The sequence below is a fragment of the Cylas formicarius genome, unplaced genomic scaffold (assembly GCF_029955315.1).
Source record: "Cylas formicarius isolate icCylForm1 unplaced genomic scaffold, icCylForm1.1 PGA_scaffold_7__23_contigs__length_41026272, whole genome shotgun sequence".
NCBI classification, from domain to species: domain Eukaryota; kingdom Metazoa; phylum Arthropoda; class Insecta; order Coleoptera; family Brentidae; genus Cylas; species Cylas formicarius.
Genome location: NW_026844352.1, coordinates 34,310,531 through 34,328,481, shown reverse-complemented (window position 1 = coordinate 34,328,481; position 17,951 = coordinate 34,310,531). Strand labels below are relative to the sequence as shown.

At 34.6% G+C, this 17,951-nt stretch overlaps 1 protein-coding gene and 1 pseudogene across 8 annotated transcripts in view; one reads left to right on the top strand and one right to left on the bottom strand.

The window, feature by feature from the left end:
- LOC132705393 (uncharacterized protein CG43867) overlaps nucleotides 1–17,951 on the top strand; it is a 146,114-nt gene that overhangs the window by 98,501 nt on the left and 29,662 nt on the right. Inside the window, exon 1 of one of the 8 annotated variants that reach the window (XM_060675960.1) lies at nucleotides 16,064–16,280. The exons of 6 other annotated variants lie outside the window; for them this stretch is intronic. The gene's annotated coding sequence lies outside the window, so the exon portion shown is untranslated. Of the gene's footprint in view, nucleotides 1–16,063; nucleotides 16,287–17,951 lie in introns of those variants that run through there. One more of the 8 variants, XM_060675959.1, reaches the window with a different exon arrangement.
- Nucleotides 59–4,718, bottom strand: LOC132705395 (probable cytochrome P450 6a13; annotated as a pseudogene).

Sequence of the window (17,951 nt, the reverse complement as noted above, 5' to 3'; positions counted from 1 at the left end):
GTTAAGTCGTGGAGTTATAAAAAGATAACAACCAATTGGGATCTTTGTATTTTGAAATTACTAGAAATTAATTTTGAACAAAGAGAGGTTTTTGGTTTCAGATTCTGAAGTACTTCGACAGCAATAATATACAAATATTGAAAAACAGAATATATAAAAAAAAAATTAATAGCGGTGGTTTTTTTCCAAGCTTATCCAGACGTCTCCCTTCGTTTTGAGTATCAATGCGGGGGTGTCGAATTTAAAAGGAAGCCGCGTCTTGTCGCTTAGGGTTACTTTGAAGTTGCGAATAATCGACAATAGCCCAACCTTCGATTGCCAAATTCCAAATCGTTTACCTGAAATAAATGAAAAAGGAAGAAAATAAAAAAGGCAGAGAAGAGAAAAGGGCATTTCCAAAAACAGCAAACAAGAAAAAAAGTTTGCTTAACTTAATAGATAGAATAAATAGAATAATAAAATTTGGCATTTGGTTTCAACCTGTGTCACACACACAGACAAAGTTCCGTTTTTAGATCGATATTACAATGGCAGCAGATGCCGGATTGAGTTCCCCCTTTTTTTTTAACCAAACTATTATTAAATCAACTCTGCTCATATCACTTAATTATTATAACATTATCAACCTAGTGGATTATCTTAAATACGCTTGGGCCACGATATGAGATTAAAGTGTTTTTTAGCATTGTTTATTAACGTACAATTTTTTTTTTAAATAAATTTCTAAATTTATCAAACGAATTGTGGATGGTACCTTTAATAAAACTTAAAACTTGAAAATTTTAAAGAATTTTAAAGTAAGTAATGTACGTAAATATTTTTACGTCGATTTTTAAAACGAGAAACAATCTTTATTCACTCATATCTAAGAAACGTTTGCCGGTGGAGATTTTGTAGATAAATTAGTGATTGAACTTAACACTTAACACAACAGTAACAAAGTTACTCAAAATTTTGGTCAAAACCAGAAGACGTACTGCTCAATTTTTTCATAAACTTTTAAGGAGATGCTTAGCGCGAATCACACTTTGTTTTTATGTATTTTTAAAATGGCATGCCCAAAACATTCTAACACAAACCTCGATTCACTTAAAAAAAATTATTCGCCCTAGTGCCCACCTTTTTCGGACAGATATTTTGGGATACACTTTTTATTCGGCCGGCGTAATAAGTTAAGAACATAAACGTTACGCTCACCAAGGCAAATTCTTGGCCCTTCTCCGAAAGGGATGTAAGAACAATACGGCCTTTTGGCTCTATTTTCCGGTGTAAACCTGTCCGGATCGAACTTGTCCGGATCCGGATAAAATTCCGGATCGCGATGAATGCCCAAGTTGGATACAATGACGAAAGTTCCCCGGTCGATTACGACATCTGTTCCTGGTACAGGGTAGTCTTTCTCTCACAATCTAGGAAGGATTGGCAGTATCGGGTACTTTCTCAACGTCTCTGCAACCAGAAACAATAGCGACGAATGTTGGAGACTCAATTTGAATATGTTATGAATAACTAACTTAGTAGTAAATTTCGGAAAATCCCAGGTAGTCAACTCACCATCGAAGAGTCTGTCGAGGTATTGCATGTCGTTGACTGCATCATACGTCACTCTCCCGTCGTGCACGTCCGGATTGACGGCCATCTCATAAAGGGCAAAGGTCTGAGCGCTCGACGACGTCTCAAAACCAGCCTCGAAGAAGAGGTACATGTGAGCCGCCAATTCTTCGAAAGTTAAGGGGTCGATTTTGCTTTTGGCATCGAACCCGTGTCTTTCTGAGCTTTCTTCGCACAGCTCCATCAACATGTCAGCTAGGTCGCCTCTCTTGACGGTCTGCTTCCTATTGTGCTCCGTAATGCTCTGTAAATCTGTTGGTTTCATCTGTGAAGGTTTTGAACCTGATCAATTTTAAGATCGGTCGAGAGACGACAATAACCATAAGGTTGTTGAATCTACCCCATTGGTAATCGAAGAATTCTCTTCCGTTCTTCATCAATGTTTGATTCTCATTCTTTAGGGTATTGGTATCCATACCGAAGCCCGAGGCGGATATGTTAAATTTAAACACAATACCTTGATTTTCTAAAATGGAGTTTGAATAAAAGTTCATAAATTCTTGCATGTGCACAACGTTTCAGTGTCAGGCAAGCTCTGAATAAGTCAACAGGATGACTGCCGAAACGTTAGCAAGTTCGACTCAACAAAAACCGACGCTGGAGGAATCCAGAAGTTTTATAAAAAAGTATTACAGTAGTCTGTGGAAGTTTCTTGAAAAAAAAGTAAATATGCCACTCATTTACTGTGAGTGTCTTTCAATAAAAGATAAGGTAAAATACTGTATGATCATCCTGATAGAATTTCACTCAATTCGTCTTATTTTCCATTTTAGTTCATTTTAGAAATCTTCCTGAAAATGGAAAAAAACGGTTTTATTGTCAGTGAACATGTTTTATTGAATTGCGCTTTGAATGAGGCGTAAGTAAGTGTAATATTTTTTGTTCTAGCATAATTCTTTTTTTTTTCATAAAATAAATATATCTTAATATTATGGTAAATTTTTGAATGGCTAAAAACTAATAATTTCAGAGATGGAGTATTTTAGATAAAAGATATTTAGAATTGTTTAGCGAGTTCAAGAAATTACGAATCACGGTGTTCCATTTAAAATAACAAAGTTGAGGTTATATCCGGTGAAACCGGAAACAACATTCAATGATTTTTATACTCCAAATGTTCACAATATTCAACCCTATTAACTTACCAAATTACATATTTTTATCTCAAGCTAATTTAAAATACCACTGTGGACAGTAGTTTCGTGTCCACCGGGTATATTAGTATTGTAAAAACACGCTTTTGTGGAGAGGACTGAACTAGAATAGCCCTATCATTGCTCCCGATAGTTTCAATACAAAATACGACTAATTTAATCAAAGGTTATTCTCTAATCATTTCATTATTAAATAATAAAAGTTTTTATTTGAGTTACATTGTTTAAATCAAATATTTTGGTTCACGCATGAATAGATCATCAATGTTCATTAATAAATGATTTTTAAAATGTAACTGTTTAGAATATAATTTATAAATGCTGGTACAAAATACAACTGTTTGACAGCACCCAACAAAATATTTTTTCTAAAATAATTTGGCATTGATTTACAATTTTATTTTTTTTTGTTTGGAAACTGCAAATTTTCTAAAAAGAGGGCAGGATACAAAAAAGTTATTAGAATTATTTTTTTTCATCTCAAGGCGTAAGTTTTTTTTTAAATTTAATTTATATAATATATAACTTATAAATTAATAAATTTAAGTTAATAATTCACTCTCCTCCACTAATTAAAAAGAAATATATATTCAGAAAGTTAATAGTAATACTTTTATTGTTCTATCTATTTTCATTTTGAAGTTAAAAATTGAAAACATTATTTTCCGCTATATTTGTAGCCCGATAACTCCACAATGGTAGCCCTCGTTGATATAACAAACTACCCTTTAACAAGGAACCATCGCCTTAAGTTTTCCGCATTTGTTTTAAAACACCCTGTATGTGTAACACAGTTTTACATTTTGATTATTATTTTTTTAATAAACGATTAGGATGTCGCAAACGTTATGATTTTTTTGGAAGTGCAACCTTATTGCGAACAACCCGGGGTCAGTGCTCCCGAAATAAATTATAATTGATAATGTGAAAGTATAATCCGTTATTTCTTTAAACAAACAAGCGATATTCCCATGTATGACGAAATTTCTTCGCGAATCAAAAGCTTAAAATATTTTTTTAAAATTGGTTACGCTACAATGTCGACGAATATGTATTAGTGACGTATAAAATGTAATGTTTTACCACTCCTTCCCAATTATTCCACTGATCAAGCGTGCTCAGTGTCACTTTAAAGTCTCAGGTTCGCTTTCGGTACTTTATAAATATACTTTTTAAATGTAAGCACACCATGCGTCTTTAAATTTACACCAAAATTAAAAATTCTTTGTATGAGTACAAAATACAATGTGGCAATCCAATGTACAATGAACCTAGTAAATTTTTCCAGTCACATTATCGAATCGGGTCACGTGATCACTATCCGCACGATGCCGCCAGTGCGGTGGCAGCCATTTTGTATTGTCATTTAATTTAAAGTAATATACCGGGTTAGTAAATAGTACCGAAACGCCTAAATATCTCCAAAACTGTCCAAGCTGAAACGGTAAAATTCAATACCCTGCGTTTTTGAACATGCAAATCTTAAAAATGCTAACAGCAATGTTGTTAGATTTTGCGATGATATTTATAATTCTAGTGAGCTTTCGCTGATACACTTCTAAAATTTCCTACGTTCAAAAACGTCTCAAATTCTGCGATGGTAGGAATTTGCCACTCCACTCTGGACTTAAAAAGTTTACCAAATGTGTTACATACTATACTTTTTCTACGAACGTTAGTGGGTACATTTTTACGAAACAACACGGATACATTCAACAACATGACCGTCACAATTCAAACCGTGTGGTAAAATCTACGAAAACATTCGATTGCTTCCAAACACGTAGGTATTAGTTATTTTGCAGGAGGGAGTAGAAAAAGGTATTTACGTATACTGATAAAACTTTGTACATATACATAGTGGAGTGTGACTTAAAGGTGTAATTAACTTTATTATAAAGCTAATGTAATTTTCCACAGTAAGAGGTAAATTTACATTTTACAGTTTCGTATGAAAAATAGAATACATACTGAATTTCAGGCAATATATAATTTTGCACGGACTTGTCTGGACTGCAGGTGGTCAAGGATCTAGTGTGCAATTTACATTTTTTGCAGTGTATATGCACTAAAGAATATTTATTTATTGTTGTGATTTATGCGCATGAAACGTATTACTTTATTTAAGCAAATAGAAAATTCGTTTGAACATACAAGAAATAATTAAATCCTTGCTATAGTTGATCCCTAAACCTCGCATAACAAAATGTACTCGCGAATATTCGAGAGGACCTCCATCATTGCAACGAACTATAATTTCAGAGCAATCGTTTTTGCGGAAAACAGCCGTAAAAGTTTAATAATTTTCCCGGGAGATTTATCCCCGGTTATGGAACGGCAAATTTAAAACGCATCACTCACAATAATAATCCGCCACGCTTAAAGCCTTAAAAGCTGTTTCCTCGACCGCGTTTATTATTTCCGATAAGCTCTTCTCCACGACCGAAACTTCTCCAAAGTTTCATGTAGTGCGTGGAGGTTATTCTGAAGGAAATCCCTTAATCTCTTTACGATTTCTTAAAGGCACTTTAACGCCCCCACCCTGCAGGGGGTGGAGATGGTGCACTGCACTTGGCGTCCCTTGCGGAGGACGAATTTCAACTAGTTGCAAAAGACGCGAGTTTTTTTTTATAGATGCCAGATCAGCAAGCGAGTACAGTCGATCTGTCCTTATGTAAAATTCTTTAGACGTCCAAATTGCTGTTGTTGTGATGGAAATATAAACATTTAGGCAAGGGACGAGTGGGGTTAAGAGTGTGGCCTAAATATACACGGTTGCCATGGTAACCATATAAATTAATCCGAGCGTGCTTTGAAAATCTGCAATCATTGATATTAAGCACAAATTCACGAAACAAAATAAGTACTCCCGCCTATAAAACATGTCTTCTATATGTTTACACTTTAGAATTCAGTTCGCCAAGTTCATTTCAAACTTCATAGTATTGCGGCATTTTAGTGTCAGTCTTTATTATCTTAATATCCAAAAACACCCTTTCACTTTTAGAAAGTCACTTTTCTCATAAAAAATAAGCAAACGCAGTTGTCACATGGAAAAGAGACACTTCTTATAAGCCGTATCGCCATTGTTAAAAAAAGAATAGAATTATTATTTATTATGAATTGTCACAAAATAAAATTTTCTAGTTTTCTAGTTTACTTAATTAAGACCACAAAAACCTTCGAACCTTACCAATTTTGATACGTGAAATTTAATTTCCCAAATCAGGTTTTTTAATAGCCTATAAAAAAGTACAGGAATAATTTGTGATATTTTATATCCTCATTCGAATAAGAAAAAAAAAACAATTCCAATCAAGTCCACTGCTATTGTTCCGTTGTCACTGTCAATTAATCAGCTGTCTAGAAGAAGGAAAAATGGAACGCCGTGTGGCAGCGATGAACGCTGACAGATCAATTAACATTCCCGCCATTTGAGATCGGAAATAAATAAAACCATTAATCCGCATTCGTCCGGCATTAAAGTATTTCTCGTCTTTGGCGGGACGGCTTTTCGCCATTTTGGGTGTTGTGGAAATCTCATTTATGCTTTATATTTATTTCCTACATGTGGATTTGAAATACGAGCTTAATATAGTTATGCTCTACGCCTCGATAGGGAAGCAACAAATGTAAGAGCAAGTGACATTTCATAAGTAACAAAATTTTTTCAATTGTGTTAAATTTAGCTGAGCAATTCTATTTTTTTTAAGAGTCCCGGTCTGAGACAAACAATGTTATCAAGTTGACAAGCAGATTTGCTGAACCGGTTGTGCAATACTTTCATTAGTTTTATGAATGTAAAAGAGAGCTTCTAAGACAGTTACAGTATTCTCTGAACAAAAATAATTTCTTGGATATAATATCCTTTAAATGCCCAAGTTGAAGAAGATCCTGGTGATTATATATTTGAGGTTCCCACAGTAAATTAGTATCAAATTTGAAGACCTACAGAAATTTGATTCAGTGATTTTTACCCTTCTCGTATCAATAGACTGAAAAAAAAGAACCTTATTCTTTAGGAATTTAGTAACAGTACTCTAGTTAAAGAGGAAACTGGATATGCTTCATAGAATGTTTTCCTTATTTTCTTCATTTAAAACATTATGATTCGGGTATACCTTTTTAGCATTTATTATTTAGCACTTTTATTATTCAAAAATTATACTTGAGCTTTTTGAGTGTTGCAAACTTTTTTGACAGATTCAGACCATCATTTATATATAAAACGAACAACAAAGAGCCCAGAACACTTGGTAACCCCGTTATATTTATTTGTATTTGCTTGTATAATGAGCAAATCGAACCTTCTGAACCCTCTCTGATAAGTAAGATATATTCCAGACTAATGCATTGCCCCTTATACCAATATTATACAGTTTTTATCCAATAGGTCGTGATTTTCTATTAAAGGGTATAACTAATAGTTGTTACTGATATTTATGTTTCTCAGTCATCATCTACGATTTAAAAATAACGCATCGTCTTTGCTCCATTGTCAAAAGCAGAGCGGAAAAATCCGTCGGTCGGGACGACCCAATAAAACAGATGGCAATCCGGGATGGACGACAGCGGAAGAAACATTTTCCGGAAAAACCCTCGTAATCTGCGCACTATAGATACACTTTATCTTCTTAATCTCACGGAACCACCGTCGTAAAATACCACGTAATAACTGACGCGGTCCGCAAAGAATGATGGGAATAAAAAAAATTACGAAAAAGACCCTGCGTTGCTGCCGCCATTAGGGGGGGGGGAGCTTGGTTTTAATTGAAAACGTTATTTCCCCGCCCTCCGCCTTCGAGCGATGCATCAGTCGATAAGGGGTGTCTTTTAGATTACTTTTTTTCTTTCGGTATAATAATTATTTCTCGACAAAAGGATAGCCGGAAAGTGCCCACCTCACCCCCACCGAGACAATGGATTTTTGTATTTTTCCCTTTTTTAATATTCCGACCCCGAAGGCGTTTAAAAAAAAATGCTTATAACTTGACGTAACGTTTAAGTCGCGAGATGGCGGTCGAGCTTTTGATTTTCTTTTTCAATCGGAGCTGTTAAAATATTCAGAGAGAAATTTACTTATCCAGTCCAGCGTTATCTACAGATAATTTTTCAATAAATTGACTAGACCTTTTTACATTTAGAACTTCTATTTCGCACCTGAATTTTAATGAAAATTATTGTAAATTGTATCGAAGAAATTAATTAAAAAATGTTTATTAAACCCGAATTCAAAACTTCACTTCAGAAGATTTTGCAGATATGGGTTTCGAAAGGTCCTGATTAACACTGAGTTGTAGTTAAGGATATAAAACAAATCGTAGTAGAACCCACGGTTTCTTGTTTTATTAATTCTTTCTCGTTGAAATTGACATTGACAGCGTTGAAATTTTGAAATGACTTATAATGCCATTGAAGAGACTGTAAGACTGTACTACGGCTCGTTTCTCACATGAATAGTAGCCACATGGTCATGAGGTCCGTTATCGAATATTTTGACTACAATCATATCATTCAACATGTTTAAGGAGACGTCAGGAATTTGGTCGCGTTTAACATTTGATTCTGGTCTCATAATGTAGCCCTCAGGATTCGACAGGGGACAAAACTTGCATGGCAATGATTTCTTTCTACTTTTTCTCTTATTTTTTGCGCTCAATCTATCTAAGCGTTCGATGCCAGTTGAGCAAGTGTTTCGAAGCCCCCGTTATGGCGTGTGTTTTAAAAACAGGGGCGCTTTGTCAACAACGAAATAAAACCCAGTTAATTTTTTCGTTAGGTCAAGTGTCAGATGTCATGTGTTTGGCACTTAATTATCTTTATCTTTATCCCAGAGCCTAATTGGGAAGAGGGTCCCGTGGCATTTTGCGAATGGTGCCGCGATAAGCGGGCCACAGAACGCGTATCGAAAGACAAAGCAAAGACTAGATAGGGCCATGGGATATCCATATTTTTGAACGTCGATTAATCTGCTCCTTTTTTGTCTGGTTCGATGCAGAGTATCGTGGATTACGAACATCAGTTATTATCAGTTATGTTTGTTTAGCCGCATTAGCTGCTAAAAGCATTCTCGTTTTCCGTTTCTCAACTGTGAGGAGTAAAAAGTGTCGGGTATAAGATTTTGCATCATTTTACATTGAATGGATTATCTATTCCATTTAGCGAGGTGCAGACTTTAGATGTTATGTTCTAAAATAATTTTTAGTTAATTTTGGTAGGATGTTATTAAATCCTATTATTTAAACATTGTTTTAACAATCAAATGCTGCATTCTGATAAACGAAAACTGTTGACTAGTTTCAGAGTCATATTTTAGAAAACCGAGTGTTGGTTGTTATCAAAATCCTCTTGTGAAAATGTAGGACGCTTGTGTAATATACCTTAACAAGATAAGATCAGTATTTCTTAAGAATGTTACCAAACTTCACTAAATGATCAACATTTTTTACAAAAAAATATTTGATTTTTCTCGGATTAAGCACAAAAAACAGACAAGTTTTTGTTTGTTTTTTTATATTGTTATTTAATTATAATATTTATTTATACAGGGCTTTCCTGGCAACACACTGTGTTTCAAAAAAGATTTGCCCAACTTCTAGGGCATTCTTATAGAAAATTTAAATTAAATATAACCTAATTTAATTATATTTCTTTTAAGTTCAAAATAATTCATTATTCATTATTTCCTAAACCACTTTTCGTACTTATAGTAATATTCTTTAACCCGTGGTATTGGGTGCAGAACTTTACCAAACGGGATGCCTTTGGGCTGCTCAGATTGATAGCGGGAAGGGCGTGGTTCAGGTTATCTGTTTCCTTGTCCTTTTTCTTTTCCTTTTTTTTTTGTCGGGCGCCAGTCCTTTTTTATACAACGGAATGAAAAAAAGTTAGGAAAGGGACAAATCTGGCTTCCTACTGTTTCAAAAAAAAAATTGGAGGCAAACAAGATAATATAAAACAGTTAAAAGTTAATTCTGCATTGATTCTACAGCTTAATTAATTCCCAACTCCTTTACAAGTACCCTGTTACTTGTCTGAGGTTTGACTGCTGATGCTTGACTGGCTGCAGATGTCACAGCACGGGGCAACTGGTTCCGTCAACCTGGTCGCTCGACTGGTTTGGTAACAAATTTCTAGGTTATGTCGGAGTAGAACGGCAGTTCCCCGAGATCTTGACACCAATGTTCCCAGCGTCCTTCGAACTGTCGGTTCGGGATGATTTAACCCCAAATAAGACAAGGCAACAGCAGTAACTTGTAACGGGGGAATTTAATTTAATTTAAATTTAAAGTAGACTGAAGGTCTAACGGCTAATGATTAAAAATAATTAACAACAATGATGATGGTGCTCAGGCACCCTAACAATGGAATGAAAATTACAACAGAATCTTAAAATTAATGAAATTATTACAAAATTGTTTTTTTTTTAGCCCAAATACAAAAATTAAAACACTATTCGACGAAACGTGTTGAGAATAGAATTTATCAAATTAATAAAAAAAAAAACAAAAATAAATGTTTCTTTTTCTTTATAGCAAATTGTGTAAAAAAATCACTTTTGTCCCCAAATTAAAAATATACCCATAACACAAAATGTTGGCAAAATAAATAGCCCCTAAATATTAAAATTTTGTCAGCAGTAATTTTAATGGCCCGGTTCCAAAATAACAAATAACGATTTTTGGAGCCCCTTAGATGTCTTCTGTAGCAGGCATTTTGTGACACATGATAACCAAAACTAACCAATTTTTAATATTCTATTTATCCTAGAAATTAACGGAATGTTTCTTAAAAGCTCAAATCTAAATGCAGCGAGTCAACGCAGTCTGTCTCGCGCCAAGTCAAAACAGACTCCGAAAAGGAACGTTCAGAAACGTGACACAATGGCGAATCAGCGCGGTCAGTAACTGTATTTTCGGGATAAATCCAATTACGTTTTCTCTGCCGGAACTGCGATTCTTAAAAAAAAAATATTTCCTGCCGTTTCCTGAGAGCAGCGGCGTCACGTACTTTCGAAGAGGACGCCTCGTGAGTTACAAGATTGGGTTCTCGCGTGTTTATTGGGAATTTAATCTGAAAGCGAGTTCCATATTGGGTTAAATTAATTGCGTTTGATCGGCGGGATTGTTTGCTACACACACACGTTCGCCAAATAATTTCCTGATGGATGTAATGAATTATAACAAATAGGTGTTGCTTTTGATATCGAACACGCCGGAGTTTAACAAACAATCACCTGTCTAGCTCTAGGTGCCTTAAATGTTTGTCGGACCGATCCTCCTGTGCCATTATGGGATGAAATTTTCGAAAATTAACTTGACGTCCCCTTTATGGAGACAGAAATTATACGCCCGACATTGAGATCTCGGAAACTATAGCAGATACGACCTGGATCGTTAGTTGGTTCTAATTTTGGAGCGTTTAGATTTTAGAAAATTGCAGACTTCGATTTTACTTTTTTTTGGCGTTATTTGAGGAGGTAATCCAATCCAGAATCACATTTTCATTACAATTTTCGCTTTCAGATTTGCAATGCAACGTTTCACTTTTCTGGCCACCACCATCAATTTTTTATTTAGGATGCCATATTTTGTATTTTAAAATACAAAATTTGTTCCTACTGTAGCTACTCTTTCAGTGCACTATACGTCGTCTGTGAACTGTAGTAAGTAAGTAAAAAATGAATTTACAGAAATGTTTCACATTTTTAGTTTTGGTTAGTTTTCCTATTTATTGTGAATGTTTAATATTTCGTTGACGGTACAACAGCATTATATTTGAGTTCTTAGATCAATTTCATGGTTCTTATTATGTAGTATTGGGATGTAGATAGTAATATCCTAATACTTTAACTGGTTATACATATTTGGACTTTTTTAGCTGAGGGAACTTTATTGTCGGGCTATTCTATGCTTGGGTATGACGGTCTTCGATCTACTGCGCCTTCAATCGCAATGGAAGATAATGTGGTCTACGGTTTTTAACGGTAGACTTATGTAAGAAACTGAGCTTGATTTGGTCTGTCGCATTAAGCCAGAACTTCTTAATTCGACTAATTCGAATGCAGGTATTCTGGATCATTTGCACGCTTCTCCATGCTAGAGCCCAGGTTAATAATCCGAACGGCAGTAGTTTTCACTAGATTCAGTATCGTTGCGTCTCAGTCTTAACCTTATATGCCATAATCTTTGTTTTAATAGATCATTTTCATTGACCAATAAGGTCAATTAAATATATTTTTCCCCTCTCGTCTGTAAAATACCTAATTACACACCGATCTAGTGCGCGGGAAGCGTCACTTGCCACGTCAGTTTCGTTTCCGTTTCCGTTTTCGGATCCGAGCCACTTCGGACATTTCCGGGATGTTTCCGCACGGGTTTGGAACAATCGGATGTTTTCGGAGATATTTCCCAACCTTTGAATTTTAAAGTATGTAAGTCACGAGTTTATTTGACACGATCGGAGTCATTTTATTGTATTTGTGGAAATGTTTGCTTGTCAAATTCCCTGATATGTCAGGATTTCCCGAATGTTTGTTAACATTATTGAACATGTTCCCTTTCAAAGGGTTAAGCGCTACCCCCGAGCCACTGACTGTGCGGCAAACACGACGAAATGATGTTAACCTATCAGACCGTTAATGAGGCTTTGATAGTGGACGCGCCAGAAGCGAAATCGATAAAACGGTTCATTTTTCTTTATGCAGCAGAACGAACTACGACGATGGACGGTAATTAGTTCTATTAATTTATGGTCATCTAGCTCTATTCTTTAATGGCAATATAAAAAAATTGTCGCCGAAAATAAAAAAATACCGCCGGAAACAAAGGATTTTAATGCCAATGATTTTTTCTGAAAATATCTGTTACTGCACTGTGGTTCGGAAAATCACTACTGATGAGTTGCGTAAAAAAAACCATAATAGAGGTTTTGAACGTTTGCAATGTGATTGACGTGAAAACCAATTTTATTATCACGCTTCATTACTGTTCTATATTATTTTGAGTTTATTAACATTAGAGTATTCTACTAATAGTTTCCTCAAGTACATCTTTTATATAAGACATAGTAATAAACGTAGAAGTATTTTGTATAAAAATAGCGACGACAATCGACTATCGAGAATTGAATTTTAATAGTTACAAAGAATTTTTTTAGAAATTTATAGTAAAAAGTTGAAAATACGGAACTAACCAAAAGCAATCGAAATAAAAAATGTTTTATAAGCTCTGAAAGAAGCTTGATAATAATGTAGAAAAATGAAGAATGAGAAAGAAACATCTCTACCCAGTGAAAGCCTCAGTCCTAGAAACGCTGTATATTGAAATATATCTAGCGTAATTGGTGTTCGAAATAAAATGAGATAAATAGCACATGGGTAAACATAACAGATTTGGATCCTGAGGATGGCCCACTAATGGGTAGAAACGACGGCATATAAGCAGTGTTTCTTTCTTCTTTCTAACAGACATGAAAATGGTGCAATTTTGACTCCACCGTTTTCCTTGATGCTTGACGTCACGCAAATTCTGACAATCCTCTTCCCCCCGTGTATCTCTATCGAGCTTCTCACCTGTGACACATGCGTCAATGTGCTTTATTTCCTCTCTTTCTTTGTTCGAGATCTGCGTCGTATCATAGTCTAATTTGGCATTCAATTCCCATAAACAAGTAATTAATTCGGCAGTTCGCCAGCTCGCGGCGCCCTCGTCGCCCTTTTGAACGGTATGCTAATCACGGAACAACGTTCTGTTTCCGAAATCGGTCACCGTTTTGTTTTCGCGAACATTTTTAAGCTGCTATTTAGGTATTTGCTTTTTTTCGTCTTTTGGAAAATAAAATTTAATTTCCATCCACGCGGCTTCATGCTTTCTGTGGCTAAGGAGGAGTAGGAGTGGGCTGGGGGAGATAAATTCATCAATCGTTTTGACAGTTTAATGGCAAACAATTTTGTTGTTCCTTTTGTTTGTATTGAAGGGGGGATCAACCCCGCAGCCAGATTCGGATTTTTCGTATTTAGATGTCTTAAAAGAAGTACTATTAAAGTTGCGTACCTAACCAAGCGAAGTTGTCGTCCTTCATAAATGAAGAAGGGCGATGGATCTCTAAATAGGATTTCGGTTCTTTCTCTCGTGGTAAATTTCGTTTTTTTGAGGTTTTTAGATGTTTTTTTTTACGCTAAAACCTCTTGGCTACAGTAGTCTTTTTAATTTATGTATAGCGAAAATATCACTGTTAGTAACTCATACTTTGCAATAATCAGACTATGCGTTTCTGGCAACAAGGCAAAGTTCTTAAATTGATTTGTTTTAATTTTGACAATATCCTACACACAAGTGTAAATGGAAACAATTTGAAGTCTAACAAGTTACTTACAGAACTTTGAACTAATGATTTTTGCGTATTAACAAAATTAAATCATATGTAACATCCAGTAGTGGCGCACAGTATTTGGAATTGCTTTATGAGTAAAACCTCGAACATATCTATAAAAAAACTATTACTCGTTTTCTTAAATGAATAAAAAAAGTAACAATTTTTTTACTATTTTTCAGAATTCGTAAATTTGTGGTTTGATGGTTTCCGAATGAAAACGTGGAAAATAAAAATAGGCTACGGGAAAAAGCGGGGGCCCCTCCCATCCCCTCACCCAAACGGCAAATATTTGTGTTTATGATTAAAACGGAATCGAAGTAAAAAGTAGCGATAAAACAGCGCGTTTGGCCGGACGACAGCGACGTTCTAATGGATTACCTTTTCCGTTCGATTTTGGTGCGATGGCATCCTATCCGCATATACTTGTTTTTTGGGGTGATGAATGCGCATGCTAAAGGAATGAGTAAATAAACCAATTTCCAAAAAAAAAAAAATTAATTTTAGCACACAGTTATATCCTATAAAGCTATGCAGGAGAAGGAAAGTAAAATTACAAAACGATGAAAATTTAAAGTATCCCGTAGGCTGGACACAAAAGGCGTAATAAATTTTTTCTAATTCCTTCTGTAAAATAGTCAATTATACACCGATCTAGCGGGCGGACAGTGTCACTTTACCACGTCAGTTTCGTTTCCCACGGATCCGAGCCCCTTCGGACATTTCCGAGATATTACCGCAGGCGTTTGGGAGCAATCGGATGTTTTCGGAGATATTTAATTTTGACGTTTGTCAATTCTGACGGTCTTGTCAGCGAATGTAATCGTATTGTTTATTATTTTTTATTTTATATATATATATATATATATATATATATATATATATATATATATATATATATATATATATATATATATATATATATATATATATATTTATTTATTTATTTATTATATTTTATATATATATTTATTATTTAACTCGTGAAATGTCGTTTGCTACACTTGCATAATCTACTATGTATATGTATGTCTTAAGCTTGATTTATTTCTTTGGACTATTATGTATTCATTAGTTCCTCTCTTAACATTGCTTTCTTGTTAATTTTTTCGTTTTTATAAATTTCTATAAGAAAATCTTGGTTTGAAATGTTTTTAGTTTTGGTTCGTTCACTTTAATTTATTGTTATTTATATTTTAGGAATGAGCTACACTGTGTTTCATACCTCCAGAAAAATATAAATACCTCGTATTTTCCAATTTGTCTCTTCAAATAGTTACAGATTTTCCCATTTTCTTGTTTCTTTTTCCCAATTTTCGTTCTTTTTTTTCTAATTAAAATAAACGCACGAACAGTTCAAATGACGGTTTGAATGCAATTAAGTCGTATGTGTTAGTTTCATCCTTCAAATTGTTGTTTTTTTTTTATTTGCTCGTTTTATTTTCCAATACCAACAAAATATATATAAATATAAACAAGTATAAACTCCCAACTACCCATCTTAAGTTTAAACCCAGAGCTGAGACAGGATAAAAAGTTATTATTTATCTTTGTTCTAAAAACTTAACTCTTAAAAAAATTATGTAAAAGATTGTTGTTGTATTTTTTAATAACTCATAGAGTTCATTGTTGAAAAAAAAAGATGTGACAGCACATTTTCAGTCTGTCTCAGTTGTTTTGGTTAGTTAGAATAAACCGACCGACTTAAAGAAAAAGTGGCAACAAAACGATCCGTTCCAGACCAACGACGTTCTAATGGATCTGCACGATTCGCCCCGATAAATTCGAGTAGTAGACGATGCCCGATCCAGAGCCTACCTGTTTATTGGATGATGAGTGCACATGATGTGATGTTATAGATTAGATTTGTGAAACGCGCATGTCATTTTCCGACAGACCGTGCCAGCTTTCAGGTCGGTGTTTGCCCGACTACTGACGTTTCGGGCATTAAGCTCGCAGCTTTCTCTCGGTTTTCAGTTCCCGCATCCCGGTCGCCTTTCAGCGCGATTTCGCTTTGTGTACGGGACTTTTCCGCAATATTTTTCATACGGCCGGGCCGGGTGTGTGTTTTTTTCCTCTGGATTCGGTGCGAGACCAGAGTGGATTTCGCGGAATGACTTTTCATCAGCCGTCGTGGAAATGGTGGTGGTAACTTTTGCCAATTTTTTTTTTTGGTCGGCGAATTTTTAAATTTTTGTCATTTGTTTCTTCTTGAAATTAAAAGTTTGTGGCGAATTATCTAACCAAAAGCCTGCATGGAGACGGAGCATTTTTGTCTGACGACATTTTCGTTTTTGTTTTACTTCATTTTCTTTATTTTTCCGGTAGCGATTTGTTATAAAAAAACATTAACCGTTTCCACTGATTATGGAATGACGGAATTGCTTGACAATTTATGGGTAAATAATGATATTTTAATTAAAATCAGATTTAGAACAAAAAAATGTTTTCGATTGGTTATTTAAGTGAGGTTGGTGTCAGGTTTGGGGGCAAACGCATTCTTCGTTACCATTTTAATTTATAGAACATATAGTGCCGTTTTACTGAAATAATATTAATAATGGTTTTTTATATATTTTTTTTAACAATATAGATCTTAAGTAGGTATTGATACGTTACATTTATTTATTTTTTTTTACTTCTAATTTTAATAAAAAATAGGTGCTTTTTTGCAAAATGTTGCCCTTGTTGACTTTTGGGGAAATCTTGAAAATGTTAAATATTTGTTATAAAATTAATGTCGGCTCAAAATTAAAAACGCCATTGACGCAATCAAGAATAGGACCCTTTTTGAGTTTGTTGAGTTCTAATTTCCCCAGAAGATTTTTACTATTTGTGCACTCGTGTAAGACAATGACCTCACTATCTGTGTACTTTTTCACCCGACGGAGATCTTCCAGCAAGACTGTCCGATATAAATTGCACTACAATCCTCACAGTTCAAAGAATATACTCCTGATCTAGAAAAATAATCTATTGGATCCTTAAGTTTTATTATAAATATTTTTTATATATTGCTTGTTTTAAATCTATAGATAAATTCAGAACAATTTTGCTAGGTGTAACGAAATATTCGAAAAATAAGTCAAGCATTGGAATTTACGACCTGGAGGTTTTCATTTTATTATATATTATGATAACTCGTATTTATTGCCAAATTTGCAAAATAATTTGTTGATTGAATAAAGTTGATAATTATTGCCTTTGAAAGTAGAACATTCTGACTTCCTTCTACAACGTAAAATAAATTTATATAAGCGTTTGTTGGCTGCCAAATAAACCAAAGATGAAAAACTGAACATTCAAAATGTTCATTCAACCAGTTGGATATTATGTGCTGTATCTCACTAATTATTTTTGACACAGGAATCTGGGCAACAGACAATTTCTAATAATTGATACTTAAATTAAAAGGCAAAGGCACTGTAAGACGCCCTGTAGAATTCATTGTCTTTCATACTTATAAAAGCACCTAGAAAGTACTTGAGTGAAATTTGAACGTCATGGACTATTTGAAGTAAAATTTGTGAGATATCGTAGAGATTTTGTTTCGAATGTTAAATTATCAGCGCTTAAATCACATTTTAAACAGAAAGAACATGCAAAGGCTGTAATTTGTGGGCAAACAAACAAAGGCACAAAGAAAAAGTGGTGAAAAATCTCGAAAATTCGAGGTGATCGTGAGGCTTCACTGGCAGGTTGGTTGAATTCGCATACATTTTTCTCTACCAAGGTGCCAAGGTGCAAAATTTAAAGTGGAGGCTTGAAATTTATTACGGGGATGACAAACTTTCCTGTAGATCTTATGGCAAA